The sequence below is a fragment of the Sminthopsis crassicaudata genome, chromosome 1 (genome assembly GCF_048593235.1).
Source record: "Sminthopsis crassicaudata isolate SCR6 chromosome 1, ASM4859323v1, whole genome shotgun sequence".
Classification (NCBI taxonomy): Eukaryota; Metazoa; Chordata; class Mammalia; order Dasyuromorphia; family Dasyuridae; genus Sminthopsis; species Sminthopsis crassicaudata.
In genome coordinates this window covers 338359908-338382418 of record NC_133617.1, presented here as the reverse complement: position 1 = coordinate 338382418, position 22511 = coordinate 338359908, and the positions used below count along the sequence as shown (strand labels likewise).

Genomic DNA, 22511 nt, shown 5'->3' with positions numbered 1-22511 from the left:
AGACAAGAAATAATTCCTGTGAAGAAAAAAAAAAAAAGACCTAGAGATTTTAATGCATCACAAACTCAACATCAGGCAACAGTGTATTATGGAAGAAGGAAATTCATTCATTCTTCAGCCACATTAATGCAAAGAGATCTTCAGAAGTAGGAGACTATAGTCCATCCTCTCTCCTATCTTGTTTCTTGTTTCTAAAATCCTGGAATACTAGAGCCAGTTCTAGGCATTACACTTTACAAAGGATATCTACAATCAAAGAGTTGTACTGACAAGGATGACCCCAAGGGTAATACTACTGGAAAAATGCTGCTTGAAGATCAAGTGAAGATTAAATCAAGTAAATTCAATAAGCATTTAGGAAATTTGGAGTCTTCTGTGAATTTATTGTTTTACAGCAAAATGCCCAACTCAGATTTTCGTAAGTGCCAAACAGTCAGATGTGCAAAATAGTATATATAGTGCTTAAGTACAAACAGGAGACCTGATTATTTTAAAATAAATACTTAAACACAAATTTATGGTCCTACAAAAGAGCCTTTAAACTAGAAAATCTAATTTGATTTGCCTGTTGGACACACACACAGTAACTGTTATTTTTTTCCAAAAACCAATAGAATCAATATATTGAGTTTCACCAGTTCTACTGTGTGAAAAATGAATCACAATTAATGAGTCCCTTTTTCTACAAGCTTTCTACAAAAATGATCTAGGTTGGATAAAAACACAACAAGATTTTTTTTTTTTAAAGTTCAGTAGTCCAAAATGCTAACAATAGTTAAATATTCTACATGATCTATATTCAATGGTTCCATTTTTAGTTAGTTTCATTTTTAGTACTTAGAATAACTTTCTTCATCATAGAGGTCAAGCATGAAAGCTCCACCCCTGCCTCTAAGAACACTAGACCAAATATCCTTGAAGAAAGCCTTGTCTCCCTCATCTTTAGTAATCTTCCATTAGCAGTCCCAGTGAACATGTTATCAGCTCCTTTGCACTAGAATGCATTATTATTTTCCACCTTACTATATCAAAGGATAGGACACTCCACATGCCACAGCACCCTGTTGTATAATCATTCAACTTATCACAATATGAATGTTCTTGGGATCTGGAAGTATATATTTTGCTGCATCATAGATTCCAAAATAGGCTTCTCTATAAGTAATGATGCTCTGCACTGAGACACTGAAATCTTGTATAAGCCACAAATTCCATTATACTTAGTGATTTTCACAAGGCAGTCTCTCAGACTTTGGATTCTCTCTCAGGGTCAGATTTTTCAACATCAGCTATGAAGTGGGTTCTTGTAAAATCCAAGAGATAGACAAAGAAGGAGAATGTAACGTGCTGTTGTCTCCAGAGACTGCCAATCACTCTCTGGTCTAGAGGAAAGACTTCTGCCTCCAGAGAGCTGCCTCAACTCTAGCCTAGAGCAGAGACTCTCTATTTTTCAAGTGCCACCCTCTTTTATCCTCCCAGAGAATGGGCATAGGATAATGCAAGGGCTTCTGGGAAAAATTACTTTAACCAATGAACTTGCTCCTCCTAAGCATGCAAGCTCCTCCCCAGGAATTCACAAATAAAACTCCCAGTAAAGGCTGGAACTAGAGAATTGTTAAGTACCGACTTAGCACTTAGTAAAAACCTAATATCTCATTATCTCATTAACACTTAGTAAGAACCTAACATCTCCCCCTTTCTTTTGATTTAGAACATAGGGTGGTCATGACCTTGAAACATAAATCCATCAATATGGGAGGCATTACACATAATTACATAGATTACCTAAATACATAGTAACATAATAACATAGTAACATAGTACATAATAGAAGTATGTAACAAATAACATGATCAAATAATCTTAAATTGAGAATTTATAAATGTCCATTAGTCTCATCTTGTGTTAGGAAGTCCAGTGATTCCTGCTGGATTTAAAGTTCTTTAACAGTCTTCTTATTAGCCATGCTCTTTCAGTGCCAGATGTTTCTTAGATTTTATCCTTTGTTTTGAGGTCTTTCTCTTTTTCTGTCTCTCTCTGATGGACAAGGCGAATACAACTCGTTGGCACCCATCTGATTTCTTCTCCATCTGAAGAAATACAGGCAAACCCTCTCCCCCAGGCAGTTAACCTATCTGGTTTCTTCCATTCACCACTTTCTGGGTCTCTCCACATCACCTGGTGATTATCTAACGACAGTGGACCTGCTTGCACTGGACACTGCCCTTCTGGTGAGTTATAAAACCTGTCTGCCAGAGCCAGTGCATCTTTGTCAAAAATTAGAAAATTAATGGTATAGAGAACTAAATTTAGAAGTTCTCTAGGGTTACCTGTGGCTCCCCCTTTCTTTTGTTTTTGGAGGAGTGTCTTAATGTCTCTGTTTCTTCTCTCTACTATTGCCTGACCTTGTGGATTAAAAGGTATTCCAGTAGTGTGTAATATCTTATACTGTGCACAAAAGTGCACAAAATGTTTGGGACTATATACAGGTGGCAAATGCTTGGATAAGGAATTCAGTGACCACTTGGGCTATCTCTTTTGCTGTTGGCAATGCAAAATTGAATCCTGAAAAGGTATCTACTACCACGTGGATGAAAAACAGATGACCAAAAGATTTATAGTGGGTCACATCCATTTGACAGATTTCATTGGGTCTCAAACCACTAGGATTCTTCCCTGGAGGGAGTGTAGGAGTGTGGAAAGGAAGACAAGCTGTACAGCTTTTTACTATGCTCCTAGCTTCCTCTCTTGTTGTTCCAAATTGTAAACGTAAAGCTCAAGCAGTCTGATGATATTTAAAATGAGATTCTTGCCTATTAGGCCAAGATGGTGGAGAAGAAACACACGACTCTGTGAACGTCCTCACTCCCTCACAACCAACTAGATAAATTAAGCCTCAAAATAAGCCCAGGACTGATAGATACCACAAGGACTGGAAGCACGACTTACCAGCTGAAGAGAATCTGGAGTTTCAACAGACAAGGTCAGTCCCCAGGGGAGGAAGAAAAGAGGCCAGCACAGACGGCTGGGTGCTCCCATACTGCGCCCATTGCGCTGGGAAGGGCTCTGGGATCAGAGAAGCCACTGAGGTAAAGGAATCTGGCACAGGCTGTTAGCTCTTCTCTGCTAATTATTTAGCAGTTATTTTAAAACTCAGATTAGATTTTCCCCAGATCCTGGAGGTGACTCAGCAGATCTCGGCACCAGGGGGTGTGGCCTCAGCTACCACCTGAGAATAGTTAAGAGATTGACAAGTGGGTGGATACAGCCCAAGGCAACACACACTGCCTAGCTTAGCTGGAGGGAGTGGAACTCAGCTCCAGGAAGTCCCAGAGAAGCGGAACCTTTGAACTAGGGACCGCGGTTTCTGGCAGACACTTCCAGTTTGAGCACAGGGGCTTTTCACGTCACCTGCTGCAGACATCCACGCCCCACCCGGACACATAGGCTGGGCTTTGTGCTGTCTTTACTACTCAATGCCCTCGAGTACAGCAGTGCTAATCACCTCTGAGGCACTTCCAGGGAGGGGGTGGGGAACTCTCTCCCAGAGCTCTATCTTAGCTCAGGCTCAGGAGCCGCTGCATCCATCCTGTCTGGGAGGAAGCTGGTAAAGAAGTAAATAAATAATTTCCTACCCCAGGGACAGACCCCAAAAGATTTTTTAAATATGAGCAAAAAAGCCAGAAAAACTATAGATTCCTTCTATACAGAGAAAGAGCGGGTTAACAGCAGAGAGACAGCAGATAACAACCTAAAGGGGAACGATTCCTGCCCCCCATCACATAACTCTCTCCTAGAAGAAACTCTTAAAAAATTGAGGGAGTTTGAAGAAAAATGGGGAAAGGAAAGGGAAGCTATGATAGAGAATAACAACGTCCTGAAATTGGAGTTGGAAAAAATAAAGAATTCACAGGAGATGCAGGGAAACAAAATTTATGAATTAGAAAAGGTTAAAAAAACACAGGAAAGTAGGATTTCTGAATTGGAAAAGATAAAAAAGTCTCAAGAAAATAGAATTTCTGAATTGGAAAAAGAAAATAATTCTCAAAAAAAAATAGGGAAATGGAAAAAAATTCAATAGAGCAAAATAATTCATTTAAAAACGAAATTGGACATTTACAAAAAGAACTAAAAACTGTGAAAGAAGAAAATAACTCCTTAAAAGTCAAGATGGAACGAATAGAAATGAATGATTCACAGAGAACCCAAGAATTAGTCAAACAAAAAAAAAAAATAAAAAAAAAAAAATGAGAAGCTGGAGAACAACGTCAAATACTTACTGGGAAAATCTATAGACCTGGAAAATAGATCTAGGAGAGATAATCTGCGGATTATTGGACTTCCAGAAAACTATGACCAAAAAAAGAGCCTAGATTCTATTTTACAGGAAATTACCAAAGAGAACGGTCCAGAGATAATAGAAACAGAAGGGAAAGTAGATGTGGAAAGAATTCATCGAACTCCTTCTGAAATAGACCCTAAAAAAAGAACACCACAGAATATAGTGGCTAAGCTGCAGAATTACCACACAAAGGAGAAAATCCTGCAAGCAGCTAGAAAAAAACAATTTAAATACCAAGGTGCCACAATAAGGGTCACCCAAGACCTGGCTGCCTCCACATTAAAAGATAGAAGGGCCTGGAACCTGATATTCCGTAAGGCAAAAGATCAAGGACTGCAACCAAGAATGAACTACCCAGCTAAGTTTAGCATCTTTTTCCATGGAAGAAGATGGTCATTCAATGAAACAGAGGAATTCTATATGTTTCTAAGAAAAAAACCAGACTTAAACAAAAAATTTGATCTACATCCACAAGACTGAAGAGAAACAGAAAAAGGTACACAGAACCCTTGAGAACTGTAACTCTGTTGTGGGTATATAAAAAGTACTCAAGGATAATTTGATTTTACTGATATAAAAGAAAAAAAAGGTGGTCTAGTAAAGGGAAGGAGGTCGGTTCAGAAAAAGGGGAAGGAATGATAAAAAGAGGGAAACTACATCCCAGGAAGAGACATAGAAAATACACCATATCTGAGGGAACTTAGTGAGGGGGAGAATCATTGTGTGAATCTTACTCTCATCAGAAGTGGCTCAAAGAGTAAATAATTAACATATTTGTTTTTCAGAGAATTTTCTCTCACCTCATTAAAAAGGGGGGAGAGGAAAAGGGAAAAGGAAAAGGAGAATAAGTGAAGGGACTTGGAGGGAGGGGGGAGGGATCCTAAAAAAAAAAAAAAAAAGAGAGGGAGGGTTGCGCATCACAAGGGGGGTCTGTAAATTAAATATCGGGGAGGGGGATCAGGGGGGTCAAGGGAAAAAAGCATAATCTGGGGATAATATGATGGCAGGAAATACAGAATTAGTAATTTTAACTGTAAATGTAAATGGGATGAACGATCCCATCAAATGGAGACGGATAGCAGATTGGATCAAAAAGCAGAACCCTACAATATGTTGTCTACAGGAAACAAACTTAAAGCAGGGAGATACATACAGAGTAAAGGTAAAAGGTTGGAACAGAGCCTATTATGCTTCAGGTAAAGCCAAAAAAGCAGGGGTAGCTATCCTTATCTTAGATCAAGCAAAAGCAGAAGTAGATCTCGTTAAAAAAGATAAGGAAGGAAACTATATCCTGCTGAAAGGTAGCATAAATAATGAAGCCATATCAATACTAAACATATATGCACCAAGTGGTATATCATCTAACTTTCTAAAGGAAAAGTTAAGAGAACTGCAAGAAGAAATAGACAGTAAAACTATAATAGTGGGAGATCTCAACCTTGAACTCTCAGATTTAGACGAATCAAATCACAAAACAAACAAGAAAGAAATTAAAAAAGGAAATAGAACATTAGAAAAACTAGGTATGATAGACCTTTGGAGAAAATTGAATGGCAATAGAAAGGAATATACTTTCTTCTCAGCAGTTCATGGATCCTATACAAAAATAGACCATATATTAGGACATAAAGATCTCAAAATTAAATGTAGGAAGGCAGAAATAATAAATGCCTTCTTCTCAGATCACAATGCAATAAAAGCTACATTCAGTAAAAAGTTAGGGGTAAATAGCCAAAAAGTAATTGGAAACTGAATAATCTCATCTTAAAGAATGACTGGGTGAAAGAGCAAATTATAGAAACAATTAACAATTTCACCCAAGATAATGACAATGATGAGACATCATATCAAAATCTTTGGGATGCAGCTAAAGCAGTAATAAGGGGAAATTTTATATCTTTAGAGGCTTATTTGAAGAAAAAGGAGAAAGAGAAGATTAACGAATTGGGAATTACAACTTAAAAGGCTAGAAAAAGACCAAAGTATAAACCCCCAACAAAAAATTAAACTTGAAATACAAAAATTAAAAGGAGAAATAAATAATATTGAAAGTAAAAAAACTATTGAATTAATAAATAAAACCAAGAGTTGGTTTTATGAAAAAGCCAATAAAATAGATAAACCTTTGGTAAATTTGATCAAAAAAAAGAAAGAGGAAAATCAAATTGATAGTCTTACAAATGAAAAGGGGGATCTTTCCACCAATGAAGAGGAAATTAGAGAAATAATAAGGAGTTACTTTGCCCAACTTTATGCCAATAAATTTGATAACTTAAGTGAAATGGATGACTTCCTCCAAAAATATAGGCTCCCTAGATTAACAGAGGAGGAGATAAATTGCTTAAATAGTCCCATTTCAGAAAAAGAAATAGAACAAGCTATTAATCAACTCCCCAGGAAAAAATCCCCAGGGCCAGATGGATTCACATGTAAATTCTACCAAACATTTAAAGAGCAATTAGCCCCAATGTTATATAAATTATTTGAAAAAATAGGGAATGAAGGAGTCCTACCAAACTCCTTTTATGACACAGACATGGTACTGATACCTAAACCAGGTAGAGCAAAAACTGAGAAAGAAAATTATAGACCAATCTCCTTAATGAATATTGATGCTAAAATCTTAAATAAGATATTAGCAAAAAGACTTGAGAAAATCATCTCCAAGATAATACACTATGATCAAGTAGGATTTATTCCAGGAATGCAGGGCTGGTTTAATATTAGGAAAACGATTAATATAATTGACCATATTAATAATCAAATTAATAAGAACCATATGATCATCTCAATAGATGCAGAAAAAGCATTTGACAAAATCCAACATCCATTCCTACTAAAAACTCTTGAGAGTATAGGAATAAATGGACTATTCCTTAGAATAATCAGGAGCATATATTTAAGACCTTCAGTAAGCATAATATGCAATAGAAATAAACTGCAACCTTTCCCAGTAAGATCAGTAGTGAAACAAGGTTGCCCACTATCACCATTACTATTCAATATAGTACTAGAAACGCTAGCCTCGGCAATAAGAGCCGAGAAAGAGATTCAAGGAATTAGAGTAGGAAACGAGGAAATTAAACTATCACTTTTTGCAGATGACATGATGGTATACTTAGAGAACCCCAAAGACTCTGCTAAATAGCTACTAGAAATAATTCAAAATTTCAGCAAAGTGGCAGGATACAAAATAAATCCACATAAATCCTCGGCATTTTTATATACCACTAACAAAATGCAACAGCAAGAGATACAAAGAGAAATTCCATTCCAAACAAATGTTGAGAGTATAAAGTATTTGGGAATCCATCTACCAAAGAAAAGTCAGGAATTATATGAGAAAAATTACAAAACACTTGCCACAAAAATAAAATCAGATTTAAATAATTGGAAAGACATTCAGTGCTCTTGGATAGGCCAAGCGAATATAATAAAGATGACAATACTCCCCAAACTAATCTATTTATTTAGTGCTATACCAATCAGACTCCCAAGAAACTATTTCAATGACCTAGAAAAAATAACAACAAAATTCATATGGAAGAATAAAAGGTCGAGAATTGCAAGGGAACTAATGAAAAAAAACTCAGAGGAAAGTGGTCTAGGTTTACCTGATCTAAAGCTATATTATATAGCAGCAGTCACCAAAACCATTTGGTATTGGCTAAGAAATAGACCGGTAGATCAGTGGAACAGATTAGATACAAAGGACAAAAAAGGATACATAAATAGCAACCTAATCTTTGACAAACCCAAAGATACCAACATTAGGGATAAAAATTCATTATTCGGAAAAAACTGTTGGGAAAACTGGAAATTAGTATGGCAGAAATTAGATATGGATCCACACTTAACACCATATACCAAGATAAGATCAAAATGGGTCCAGGATCTAGGCATAAAGAGGGAGATAATAAATAGATTAGAGGAACAGAGGATAATCTACCTCTCAGACTTGTGGAGGAGGAAGGAATTTATGACCAGAGGAGAACTAGAGATCATTATTGATCACAAAATATTAGATTTTGATTACATCAAACTAAAAAGTTTCTGTACAAATAATACTAATGCAAACAAGATTAGAAGGGAAGTAACAAATTGGGAAAATATTTTTAAAAACAAAGGTTGTGACAAAGGTCTCATTTCCAAAATATATAGAGAACTGACCCTAATTTATAAGAAACCAAACCATTCTCCAATTGATAAATGGTCAAAGGATATGAACAGACAATTCTCAGAGGAAGAAATTGAAACTATATCCATTCACATGAAAGAGTGTTCCAAATCACTACTGATCAGAGAAATGCAAATTAAGATAACTCTGAGATACCCCTACACACCTGTCAGATTGGCTAAGATGACAGGAACAAATAATGATGAATGTTGGAGGGTATGTGGGGAAACTCGGACACTAATACATTGCTGGTGGAGTTGCGAAAGAATCCAGCCATTCTGGAGAGCAATCTGGAATTATGCCCAAAACGTTATCAAACTGTGCATACCCTTTGACCCAGCAGCGCTACTACTGGGCTTATATCCCAAAGAAATACTAAAGAGCGGAAAGAGACATGTATGTGCCAAAATGTTTGTGGCAGCTCTTTTTGTTGTAGTTAGAAACTGGAAGATGAATGGATGTCCATCAGTTGGCGAATGGTTGGGTAAATTATGGTATATGAAGGTTATGGAATATTATTGCTCTGTAAAAAAGGACCAGCAGGAGGAATACAGAGAGGCCTGGAGAGACTTAAATAAACTGATGCTGAGTGAAATGAGCAGAACCAGAAGATCACTGTAGACTTCAACAACAATACTGTATGAGGATGTATTCTGATGGAAGTGGAAATCTTCAACATAAAGAAGATCCAACTCACTTCCAGTTGATCAATGATGGACAGAGGTAGCTACACCCAGAGAAGAAACACTGGGAAGTGAATGTAAATTGTTAGCACTACAATCTGTCTGCCCAGGTTGCATGTACCTTCGGATTCTAATGTTTATTGTGCAACAAGAAAATGATATTCACACACATGTATTGTACCTAGACTATATTGTAACACATGTAAAATGTATGGGATTGCCTGTCATTGGGGGGAGGGAATAGAGGGAGGGGGGGGATAATTTGGAAAAATGAATACAAGGGATAATATTATAAAAAATATATATATAATAAAAAATAAAAATAAAAATAAAATAAAATGAGATTCTTGTGCTTCCTGAAATAAAGGAGTACTGGCTAACATGGTTAGAAGGCTATCTACCTTTGAATTTCCATCAAAAATAGGATCTGGAAGTCCACTATGTGAGTGGACATGCAAGCTATAGATCTTGCCTGGATACTTTCTCGCTTGCTCTTGAAGTTCCTTAAAGAACTGATAAATATTAGAGGCTGCAAATTTTATTTGGGCTGTGACAATTCTTTGTACTACACCTACTGAATAGGCTGAATCAGTAAATATATTTATGTCTCCTGGATAATAAGTAAGAGCTACCATGATAGCAAATAATTCATTCTGTTGAGTGGACTGAAAAGGAGTCCTGACTACTCTCTTTATGGTTAAATCATGAGAGTATACAGCACAAATATTTTCTTTGGAGTTATCTGTAAAGATTTTTGGTCCTTTAAGAGGAACCTTAGAAACTTTTTCTTCAAAAATCCATTGCCAATTATGTAGTAGCCAGGTTATCTTTAATGGAGATTCATGTGCAAAATATGAAGCTGTGGCCAATAAAATTTGCCATTCTGGGATGGTCTCACAGCATACATTAATTTGTGCATTAGTATAGAATGTGTATATTTTTTCAGGACTTATTTCAGATAATTAATAGCCTTTAATAAAATTCTAGCCACAAGCACTGGGTAAGGAGTAAGGCTTTGTTCTGGGAAGTTCACCCACTCAATCATACTGTCTCCTTGATGAAGGACTGCTGTGGGTGCCTCTTTTGTAGCAAAAACTGATATTTCCAAGGGTTTTTGAGTGACTCTTTCAATCACATTTTATAAAGCCAGTTCAACTTCTCTCAAAGTTTCTTGTGCTTCTTTTGTAAGCTGGTGGGGTGAATTTAAAGCACTGTCTCTGGGAGGAGCTTGCATGCTTTTATTGCAGCTTTAGCAATTTGCTCATATATTGTCTAATTAATCTGTTCTGAATTCTCTCCATACCGACCTTCACCAGCTAAGTGCTCAAAAGTGAATTTTGTGTTAACTCCTATTTCCAAATTGCATCTGACTTGGATCTTACATGAAACTCCACAAGCCATAACAAATTTTGTCCAGGTTCTAGACATTTCCTTGCTATGGATTTCCAATCATTCAGGGTTAGGACTTCATAAGACAAACCATCTAGTAGCATTTTAACATAAACCAATGTAGCCCTATAAAGGGTACAACCTTTTTTCAAATCTTTAATTTTATTCAAATCTAAAGGTGCATATCTTCTCCTTTTTTGACCTACAGAGTCAATATCTTCAATCACAGGATATGTATGTATAAAATAACTTATATCCTGTCCTTCTCTCTTGGCTTTAACCAATGCTTTTTCTAATCTTGTCATAGGCTTAGTCTGCTTCACAGGTGATTATGTTTATGTTTCTGCCTCTTCCCCTCCTCCTTCTTCCTCCACCTCTGAAGGTGGAGTTGATGTGGGCCCATCAATAATCTGCTCTCTAGGTGGGGTTGAAGCTTCTTCAAGAGAATCATAGTCATCACACCCTAATTCCTCATTTAAATCCCTTTGCTCTTGGGCAAGATCTTGATCTTTCCTTTTTTCCTCACACTTCCTCCTCTGTACATTTTTAAAACTTTTCCTTCTTCTACAACTTGTTCAATAGTTTAAGGCTAATTGAACTATGTTGTAGATATAAAATACCTCTACAGAAATTGAACGAGACCCATTTTTTGCATGAAATTCTCTCATTTTAAATCCCACTAGCTTCCAGTTATCTACATCTATCTTTTCTTCCTCTAAAAACCAAGGAGATGTGAGTCTTAATGCAACCAAGAGTTTAGCAATCTGTACCCAGGTTACAAGTAAATTCTGCTCATCAATTATCTTAATTATACTCTTTAGAGTACCACTCCTGATTGGGGGTAGAGCTGAGGCTGCCGCTGGGGCTGGGGTTGAGTCGGCTGAGGTCAAGGGATTGTCTTTAGCTAACATCTGCCCCATTTCAGCTATAAGAGATTGTTGGTTTAGCCCTTAACAAGTTAAGTTCCTTATTTGTCTATTAGAATGTTTACTTAATATTTAACAAAGTCTCCTTTTTACTCACGGTTATTTCTGTGTCAGAAAGTCTTTTCCACTGGAATCTGAATTGGAAGTTTTTCCACTGGAATCAGAATCGTGTCTTTCCCTGTTCGGGCACTAAATTGCAATGGTCCAGTCTAGCTCCTCTGAAGGGCTCAGAATAAGTTCTTAAATGCGAAGATCTGGGCTAGCTCCTCTGAAGGGCTCAGAATAAGTTCTTGTCAAGATAAGCAAAAGTCCTTGCCCCACATTGTGGATGCCAATATGTAACGTGCTGTTGTCTCTAGAGACTGCCAATCGCTCTCTGGTCTAGAGGAGAGACTTCTTCCTCCAGAGAGCCGCCTCAAGTCTGGCCTAGAGCAGAGACTCTCTATTTTTCAAGTGCTACCCTCTTTTATCCTCCCAGAGAATGGGTGTGGGATAATGCAAGGGCTTCTGGGAAAAATTACTTTAACCAATGAACTTGCTCCTCCTAAGCATGCAAGCTCCTCCCCAGGAATTCACAAGTAAATCTCCCAGTAAAGGCTGGAACTAGAGAATTGTTAAGTACCGACTTAGCACTTAGTAAAAACCTAATATCTCATTATCTCATTAGCACTTAGTAAGAACCTAACAAGAGAAGTGTCTCCAGCAGCACCACCAGAAGCAAGATTGCCAGAAAATACCTCTAGAATTGTGTGTGCTTGCCCACTCTTCCCCAAAACATTTGCTTATGCTTATCCTTAAAGGCAAAGTTAAGGGTGTAGGTGGGAATCTGCAGTGATTTGTTCACTTGCATGCTGCACCTGTAGTAGTAGTTTGACTCTCGATTAGGGCCACCTGTCTTAGAGATAGCAGCAGCCATGCCGCCAGACTAGAAGTTTTTGGTGAAGGAGATGGCCTATTCTGTAATGGTCACAGAGGAGGATGGTGCTAGAGCTGTGGCAAGAAAGCTGATGAAAAAAAAAAAAAAAAAAAAAAAAAAAAAAAAAACCAAAGCTGGGGAAATCATTGCAGCCTGCACAGGCCCTTGCTACAACTTGAATCCAAAGAGCATTTATGAATTATTTAGTATGAGTCAGACACTTTGGTCTCCTATGGACAAATATATATATTTGTGTGAGAGAGAAATCCTTGCCATGAAGGAGCTTATATTCTCATGAGGGATAAAAGTTAAAAATAAAACAGGTATATAAAAGTTATATATGTAAAGAAATTAGGATAAATTTGAAAGGTTATTATATAGAAGAGTGATCAGACTTCAACAAGGTCTCTCAAAGCAAAACTAGAACTCCTGGGTATTAAATATATAGGGAAGTAAAGAAAATGAAAAATTAGTTATTAAATACAAAATTATTACACTCTCTGTGACTATAACATTTGAATATTGGGCAGATATCAACATATTTACTTGGATGATGAAATCTTTTATGTGGAAGAGGCTAAGGAAGTTATTTAGAGAGATGCATGATAATGAATGATATAAGTGCCTTGGAAAGATTTACAAGATGACCAAACATTCTATAATTTACTCCAATCTACTAATCAAATGAGAAACAAACATTTTCTTTTCAGCTACTGATGGGGAACTATCATGTTTTCAAAAGGTACTAGATGATTGAACCAGAAGATTTGGTGTAATATCTTTTTGCCTACTTATTTCTATTGAGAAGAGAAAGAAGACATGATTCTGAGCCAACCAAGATTGATGCATGATCTGTGAATATACTTTAGCATTTGCTACTACTTGAAAAAAAGGAGAGGTCATCAAAATGTATAAACTTAAAAAGTTGACGTGCTCTAAGGTAATTGGCCCTGTTGATATAGATTTGCTTTCCAAGTTTAGGATTCACTGTGATATTAGATACTATATATTTTCCAAGGTGCTAGATCCTCACACAGATTCATACACACTTCATGAAGAACAGCAATAATGAAATATTGCTTATATAACTTGAATGTAAGGGATCATCTTCACCAACAGAATCTTGATATAAACATATATTAATAGGTAATTTTTATGTTTATATCAAGATTCTGTTTTTGAAGATGACCCTTTTTATTCATGTTATTTTCAATTCTTTGGGCATATTTGCATTATTATTGTAAAGCTGAAAAAAATTGGAAAATATTTATGTAAATTGCCACAAAGCATACACATAAAGCTCCTAATTGAGCTATCTTCTTCCACTGATTAAAATGTCCTTTATATCTCTATTTCATATTATGTATTCTTGTTTAAATAAACAATGATCATAGTTTATGGATAAGAATTATCTTAATTTATTGTCCTTGAGGATCTACTTAGTAATAACTTGGAAAACTCATAATTGACATTTACATAACATTTCAGATATCTAATCCACAGTTCAAATAGTAAGAAGAATAAAACCTATTTTGTGCCAAAAGACATATTACTTTTTCAGGTAGAATTTCTTAATCTTATTTAAAATAAAATTGAGTTGTAATAAAAATTGTTTTGATGTTAAATTGATATAAATAAAATGATAACTCATAAATATATGCTACTGTTAATCATCAATTAGCAAAAAGAGGTCAAAAAGATTTCTAAGGATGCTTATATCATTAATATATTGTGTTCATAGAATGAAAATTTTAGAGCATAGAAAAATATTAGATATAATTTAGTCAAATTCTCTCATCTAATAAATAAGGGAACTAGCTTGATAAATTCCTGAGGATTTACAGAGAGCAAATAAAAGAGGTGGAATTAGGAAAAGGAAATCCTGACTACCAATCAGATGCTGTTTCTACCTAATTAAGACTAAATTTTTATGATTTTTTTTCATTGTTCTAAAATAGTAAAGTACTTTCCTGACAAATTATCCCACGTTAATTATTTTTTTTAAAAGGAAAAAAAGGTCCTAAAGCAACTTTAATAGAAGTGTTTATAATATTTTCATTTCAAATAATAATTTATTTTGTTAGTATGACAAAACTTATCCCCCTCACATTATTTTTCCATGTGTAACCTACATACTCAAAAATATAGCCAAGAATTATCATTAACTTATTCATTGAACAAGAATGTATTATGTCTCTTCTATGAAAGGTAACTTTTCATAAAGTCAGTATTTGCAAATTGAAATAAATGTATTTCTCCTCCAACCTGGTAGAATTAGAGAGTTGGAAGAGATCGCAAGAGTCTTGTAGTTCAAACCTGACCCTCCATATAGTGTATCAGTTATGTTTACTTAATCCCCTGGTTTTATAGACTAAGAAAACCGAGTCTCTCTTTGTTGAAGCAGTTTGCACATGATGACAAGATATTTATTCATATTAAATGTGCAATGATTAGTGCTTCCAAAAAGTATACACATTATAATTCTTCACTTTTGATGGCAAAAGATATGATCAGCTTTGTAAAGATGGTATGAATTGTAAAAAAATTAGTGAAGAACAAGGGATGAAATATTCCTCTATGTAGATACAAAATTGCAAGACATCATTGTTAGTGTAAATTGAAAAAAGTATCCTCATCTGTAGATAAAGGTTGAATATTCTGATCATCTAAGTGAGTAAACTTTTTTTTTTTTTTCTTGACTCCATTGTAACTTATCTCTCACTCACTGCTTTTCTTTTTTTATTATTATTATTAAAGCTTTTTTGTATTTTCAAAAGCTATGCATGGATAATTTTTCTTTTTTTTTAATTTTATTTTATAAATATAACTTTTTTTTTGACAGTACATATGCATGGGTAATTTTTTACAACATTATCCCTTGGACTTACTTCTGTTCAGATTTTTTTCCCTTCCTCCCCCAACCCCCTCCCCCAGATGGCAGGCAGTCTGATACATGTTAAATATATTACAATATATTCTAGATACAATATATGTGTGTAGAACCGAATTTCTTGTTGCACAGGAAGAATTGGATTCAGAAGGTAAACATAACAGTTTACACTCATTTCCCAGTGTTCCTTTTCTGGATGTAGCTGATTCTGTCAATCATTGATCAATTGAAATTGGATTAGCTCTTCTCTATGTTGAAGATATCCACTTCCATCAGAATACATCCTCATACAGTATCATTGTTGAAGTGTATAATGATTTTCTGGTTCTGCTCGTTTCACTTAGCATCAGTTAATGTAAGTCTCTCCAAGCCTCTCTGTATTTCTCCTGTTGGTCATTTCTTACTGAACAATAATATTCTATAACATTCATATACCATAATTTACCCAACCATTCTCCAATTGATGGACATCCATTCATCTTCCAGCTTCTAGCCACTATGAAAAGGGCTGCCACAAACATTTTGGCACATACATGTCCCTTTCCCTTCTTTAGTATTTCCTTGGGATATAAGCCCCATAGTAGTATGGCTGTGTCAAAGGGTATGCACATTTTGATAACTTTTTGGACATAATTCCAGATTGCTCTCCAGAATGGTTGGATTCTTTCACAACTTCACCAACAATGCATCAGTGTCCCAATTTTCCCACATTCATCGTTATTTGTTCCTGTCATCTTAGCCAATCTGACAGGTGTATAATGATATCTCAGAGTTGTCTTAATTTGCATTTCACTTATCAATAGTGATTTGGAACACTCTTTCATATGAGTGAAAATAGTTTTAATTTCATCATCTGAAAATTGTCTGTTCATATCCTTTGACTATTTATCAATTGGAGAATGGCTTGATTTCTTATAAATTAAAGTCAATTATCTGTATGTTTTGGAGATTAGGCCTTTATCAGAAACTTTAACTGTAAAAATGTTTTCCCGGCCCCACTGGGACGCAGAGGCTAGGCTTTGAGTCGCCTTTTTGAGTCTTAAACCTCAGGGAAGCCACTAGAACACAGCGCCCTCAAAGCACAGCAGTGCTGATCACTTGTGAGGCACTTCCAGGGAGGGGGTGGGGAACTCTCTCCCAGAGCTCTCTCTTAGCTCAGGCACAGGGGCTGCTGCATCCATCCAGTCTTGGAGGAAACTGGTAAAGAAATAAATAAATAATTTCCTACCCCAGGGACAGACCCCAAAAGATTTTTTAAGTATGAGCAAGAAGCCCAAAAAAACCATAGATTCCTTCTACACAGAGAAAGAGAGGGTATCCAACCCCGAGGAAGTTAACAGCAGAGAGTCAGCAGATAACAACCTAAAGGGGAATGATTCCAGCCCCCCATCACATAACTCTGTCCTTGAAGAGACTATTAAAAAGTTAAGAGAGTTTGGAAAGAGAAGCTATGATAGAGAATAACAACGTTCTGAAATTGGAGTTGGAAAAAATAAAGAATTCACAGGAGATGCAGGGAAACAAAATTTATGAATTAGAAAAGGTTAAAAAAACACAGGAAAGTAGGATTTCTGAATTGGAAAAGATAAAAAAGTCTCAAGAAAATAGGATTTCTGAATTGGAAAAAGAAAATAATTCTCAAAAAAAAATTAGGGAAATGGAAAAAAATTCAATAGAGCAAAATAACTCATTTAAAAACAAAATTGGGCATTTGCAAAAAGAACTAAAAACTGTGAATGAAGAAAATAACTCCTTAAAATTCAGGATGGAACAAATAGAAATGAATGATTCATTGAGAACACAAGAATCAGTCAAACAAAACAAAACAAAAAAAATGAAAAGCTGGAGAATAACGTCAAATACTTACTGGGAAAATCTATAGACCTGGAAAATAGATCTAGGAGAGATAATCTCTGGACTATTGGACTTCCCAAAAACTATGACCAAAAAAAGAGCCTAGATTCTATTTTACAGGAAATTATCAAAGAGAACTGTCCAGAGATAATAGAAACAGAGGGGAAAATAGATGTTGAAATAATTCATCGAACTCCTTCTGAAATAGACCCTAAAAAAAGAACACCACGGAATATTGTTGCTAAGCTGCAGAATTACCACACAAAGGAGAAGATCCTGCAAGCAGCTAGAAAAAACACAATTTAAATACCAAGGTGCCACAATAAGGGTCACACAAGATCTGGCTGATATTCCGAAAGGCAAAAGATCAAGGTCTGCAACCAAGAATAAACTACCCAGCTAAGTTTAGCATCTTTTTCCATGGAAGAAGATGGTCATTCAATGAAATAGAGGAATTCCATATGTTTCTAAGAAAAAACCCAGACTTAAACAAAAAATTTGATCTACATGCACAAGACTGAAGAGAAACAGAAAAAGGTACATAGAACCCTTGAGAACTATATCACTGTTGTGGGCATATAGAAAGTACTCATGGATAATTTGATTTTACTGATATAAAAGAAAAAAAAAAGGAGGGGGTGTAGTTAAGGGAAGGGGGTAGTATCAGAAAAAGTGGAGGGAGTGATAAAAAGAGGGAAACTACATCCCAGGAAGAGGCATAGAAAATACACCATATCTGAGGGAATTTAGAGAGGGGGAGAATCATTGTATAAATCTTACTCTCATCAGAAGAGGCTCAAAGACTAAATAATTGTCATATTTGTTTTTCAGATAATTCTCTATCACCTCATTAAAAGGGGGGAGAGGAAAAGGGAAAAGGAAAAGGAGAATAAGGGAAGGGACGTGGAGGGAGGGGGGAGGGATACTACAAAAAAAAGGGGGGGAGGGCTGCGTGTAACAAGGGGGGTCTATAAATTAAATATTGGGGAAGGGGTTCAGGGGGGTCAAGGGAAAAAGCATAATCTGGGGATAATATGATGGCAGGAAATACAGAATTAGTAATTTTAACTGTACATGTGAATGGGATGAATGCTCCCATCAAACTGAGACGGATAGCAGACTGGATCAAAAATCAGAACCCTACAATATGTTGTTTACAGGAAACACACTTAAAGCAGGGAGTTACATATAGAGTAAAGGTAAAAGGTTGGAGCAGAATCTATTATGCTTCAGGTAAAGCCAAAAAAGCAGGGGTAGCTATCCTTATCTCAGATCAAGCAAAAGCAGAAGTTGATCTAGTTAAAAGAGATAAGGAAGGAAACTCTATCCTTCTGAAAGGTAGCATAAATAATGAAGCCATATCAATACTAAACATACATGCACCAAGTGGTATAACATCTAACTTTCTAAAGGAAAAGTTAAGAGAGTTGCAAGAAGAAATAGACAGTAAAACTATAATAGTGGGAGATCTCAACCTTGCACTCTCAGATTTAGACAAATTAAACCACAAAACAAATAAGAAAGAAATTAAAAAAGGAAATAGAACATTAGAAAAACTAGGTATGATAGACCTTTGGAGAAAATTGAATGGCAATAGAAAGGAATATACTTTCTTCTCAGCAGTTCATGGATCCTATACAAAAATTGACCATATATTAGGACATAAAGATCTCAAAATTAAATGTAGGAAGGCAGAAATAATAAATGCCTTCTTCCCAGACCACATGCAATAAAATCTACATTCAGTAAAATGTTAGGGGTAAATAGACCAAAAAGTAATTGGAAACTGAATAATCTCATCTTAAAGAATGACTGGGTGAAACAGCAAATTATATAAACAATTAATAATTTCACCCAAGATAATGACAATGATGAGACATCATACCAAAATCTGTGGGATGCAGCTAAAGCAGTAATAAGGGGAAATTTTATATCTTTAGAGGCTTATTTGAAGAAAATAGAGAAAGAGAAGATTAACGAATTGGGCTTGCAACTTAAAAGGCTAGAAAAAGACTAAATTAAAAACCCCCAACCAAAAATTAAACTTGAAATAAAAAATTAAAATTCCTTGAATCTCTTTCTCGGCTCTTATTGCCGAGGCTAGAGGTTCTAGTACTATATTGAAAAGTAATGGTGATAGTGGAGAACCTTGTTTCACTTCTGATCCTATAGGGAAAGAGTCTAGTTTATCACCATTACATATGATGTTTACTGAAGGTTTTAAATATATGCTCATTATTATTTTAAGGAATAGTCCATTTATTCCTATACTCTCAAGCGTTTTTAGTAGGAATGGATGTTGGATTTTATCAAATGCTTTTTCTGCATCTATTGAGATGATCATATGATTTTTATTAATTTGATTATTAATATGGTCAATTATACTAATAGTTTTCCTAATATTAAACCAGCCGTGCATTCCTGGTATAAATCCCACTTGGTCATAGTGTATTATCCTGGGGATGATTTTCTGAAGTCTATTTGCTAATATCTTATTTAAGATTTTAGCATCAATATTCATTAAGGAAATTGGTCTATAGTTTTCTTTCTCAGTTTTCGATCTACCTGGTTTAGGTATCAGTACCATGTCTGTGTCATAGAAGGAATTTGGTAGGATTCCTTAAATCCCTATTTTTTCAAATAGTTTATATAGCATTGCAGTTAGTTGTTCTTTAAATGTTTGGTAGAATTCACATGTAAATCCATCTGGTCCTGGGGACTTTTTCTTAGGAAGTTGGTTAATCGCTTGGTCTATTTCTTTTTCTGAGATGGGACATTTTGGACTACTTACTTCTTCCTCTGTTAATCTGGGCAAGCTATATTTTTGAAAGTATTCTTCCATTTCATTTAAGTTATCGAATTTATCGGCATAAAGTTGAGCCAAGTAACTCCTAACTATTGTTCTAATTTCCTCTTCATTAGTGGTGAGTTCTCCCTTTTCATTTTCAAGACTAACAATTTGCTTTTTCTCTTTCCTTTTTTTTTTTTTTTTTTTTTTTTTTTTTTTTTATTATATATATATTTTATAATATTATCCCTTGTATTCATTTTTCCAAATTGCCCCCCCTCCCTCTATTCCCTCCCCCCGACGACAGGCAATACCATACATTTTACATGTGTTACAATATAGTCTAAGTACAATACATGTGTGTGAATATCATTTTCTTGTTGCACAATAAACATTAGAATCCGAAGGTACATGCAACCTGGGCAGACAGATATTAGTGCTAACAATTTACATTCGCTTCCCAGTGTTCCTTCTCTGGGTATAGTTATTTCTGTCCATCATTGATCAACTGGAAGTGAGTTGGATCTTCTTTATGTTGAAGATTTCCACTTCCATCAGAATACATCCTCATACAGTATTGTTGTTGAAGTGTACAGCGATCTTCTGGTTCTGCTCATTTCACTCAGCATCAGTTGACCTAAGTCTCTCCAGGCCTCTCTGTATTCCTCCTGCTGGTCATTTCTTACAGAGCAATAATATTCCATAACCTTCATATACCACAATTTACCCAACCATTCTCCAACTGATGGACATCCATTCATCTTCCAGTTTCTAGCTACAACAAAAAGAGCTGCCACAAACATTTTGGCACATATATGTCTATTTTGTAGGTTTTTTCATAGAACCAACTCTTAGTTTTATTAATTAATTCAATAGTTTTTTTGCTTTCAATTTTATTAATCTCACCTTTTATTTTTTGAATTTCAAGTTTTGTATTTGTCTGGGGGTTTTTAATTTGTTCCTTTTCTAGCAATTTTAGTTGTAAGCCCAATTCGTTGGTCCTCTCTTTCTCTGTTTTATGCAAGTAGGCCTGTAGAGATATAAAACTTCCCCTTATTACTGCTTTGGCTGTATCCCACACATTTTGGTATGATGTCTCATTATTGTCATTTTCTTGGGTGAAGTTATTAATTATGTCTATGATTTGCTGTTTTACCCAATCATTCTTTAGTATAAGATTAGTTTCCAATTATTTTTTGGTCTATTTTCCCCTGGCTTTTTATTGAATGTAATTTTGATTGCATTGTGGTCTGAAAAGGATGCATTTACTATTTCTGCCTTATTGCCTTTGATTTTGAGGTTGTTATGCCCTAGTATATGATCAATTTTTGTATAGGTTCCATGAACTGCTGAGATGAAAGTATACTCCTTTCTGTCTCTATTTAGGTTTCACCAAAGATCTATTATATCAAACTTTTCTAGTATTCTATTTACCTCTTTGACTTCTTTCTTATTTATTTTGTGATTTGATTTATCTGATTCTGAGAGGGCAAGGTTGAGATCTACCACTATTATAGTTTTGCTATCTATTTCCTCTTGCAGCTCTCTTAATTTCTCTTTCAAGAATTTACATGCTGCACCACTTGGTGCATATATGTTTAATATTGATACTGCTTCATTATTGATGCTGCCCTTTAGCATTATATAATGCCCTTCCTTATCTCTTTTAATTAGATCAATTTTTGTTTTTGCTTGATCTGAGATGAGGATGGCTACTCCAGCTTTTCTGGTTTTGCTTGAAGCATAATAGATTCTGCTCCACCCATTTACTTTTAGTTTGAATGTCTCACTCTGTTTCAGGTGTGTTTCCTGTAAACAACATATAGTAGGATTCTGACTTTTAATCCAGTCTGCTAACTGCTTCCTCTTTATGAGGCAGTTTGCCCCATTCACATTTATGGTTAGAAGGACTAATTCTATATTGCTTGCCATCCTATTAACCCTGCTTTTGCTTTTCCCCTTTCCTTCCCTCTTACCCCCCTACCCAGTATTAAACTTGTGAACATCACTTGCTTTTCACAGCCCTCCTTTTTAGGATCCCTCCCCCACCTTAAAGTTCCTCCCCTTATTTTACCCCTTTTCCTCACAATTTTTGTATTCCCTTCCCCTTAGCTTACTCCTTCTCTCTCACTTTTCAATGAAGTGGAAGTTTCACCATAATTTGAATATGTCTATTGATACACACTATGTTCATCTCCCTCCTTTCTTTCTCTCAGATATAATAGGCTACCTTTGCCTCTTCATGAGATGTAGTACCACCACTTTACACTTTTTTATGATATAATTTCCTTTCCACCTCTAGTTTTTAAGACAAATTGTACATATGTTCTTTACATATTTTTTGGCAGCAGTATAGTTCTCAAGATTTCTTTTTACCTTTTTAGAAATCTCTTTAGTTCTGTATTTGAAAATCAAACATTTTATGTAGGTCTGGTTTTTTCATCAAAATAGATGGAATTCATTTATTTCGTTAAATGTCCATCTTCTTCCCTGGAAAATGATGCTCATTCTTGCTGGGTAAGTTATTCTTGGCTGCATACCAAGTT

The 22511-nt window shown here is 35.5% G+C and overlaps 1 pseudogene; it reads right to left on the bottom strand.

Annotated features, from left to right (window-relative positions):
- Positions 1-830: 830 nt before the first annotated feature.
- The window catches only part of LOC141549930 (ADP/ATP translocase 3-like), a 29835-nt pseudogene continuing 8154 nt past the window's right edge, over positions 831-22511 (bottom strand).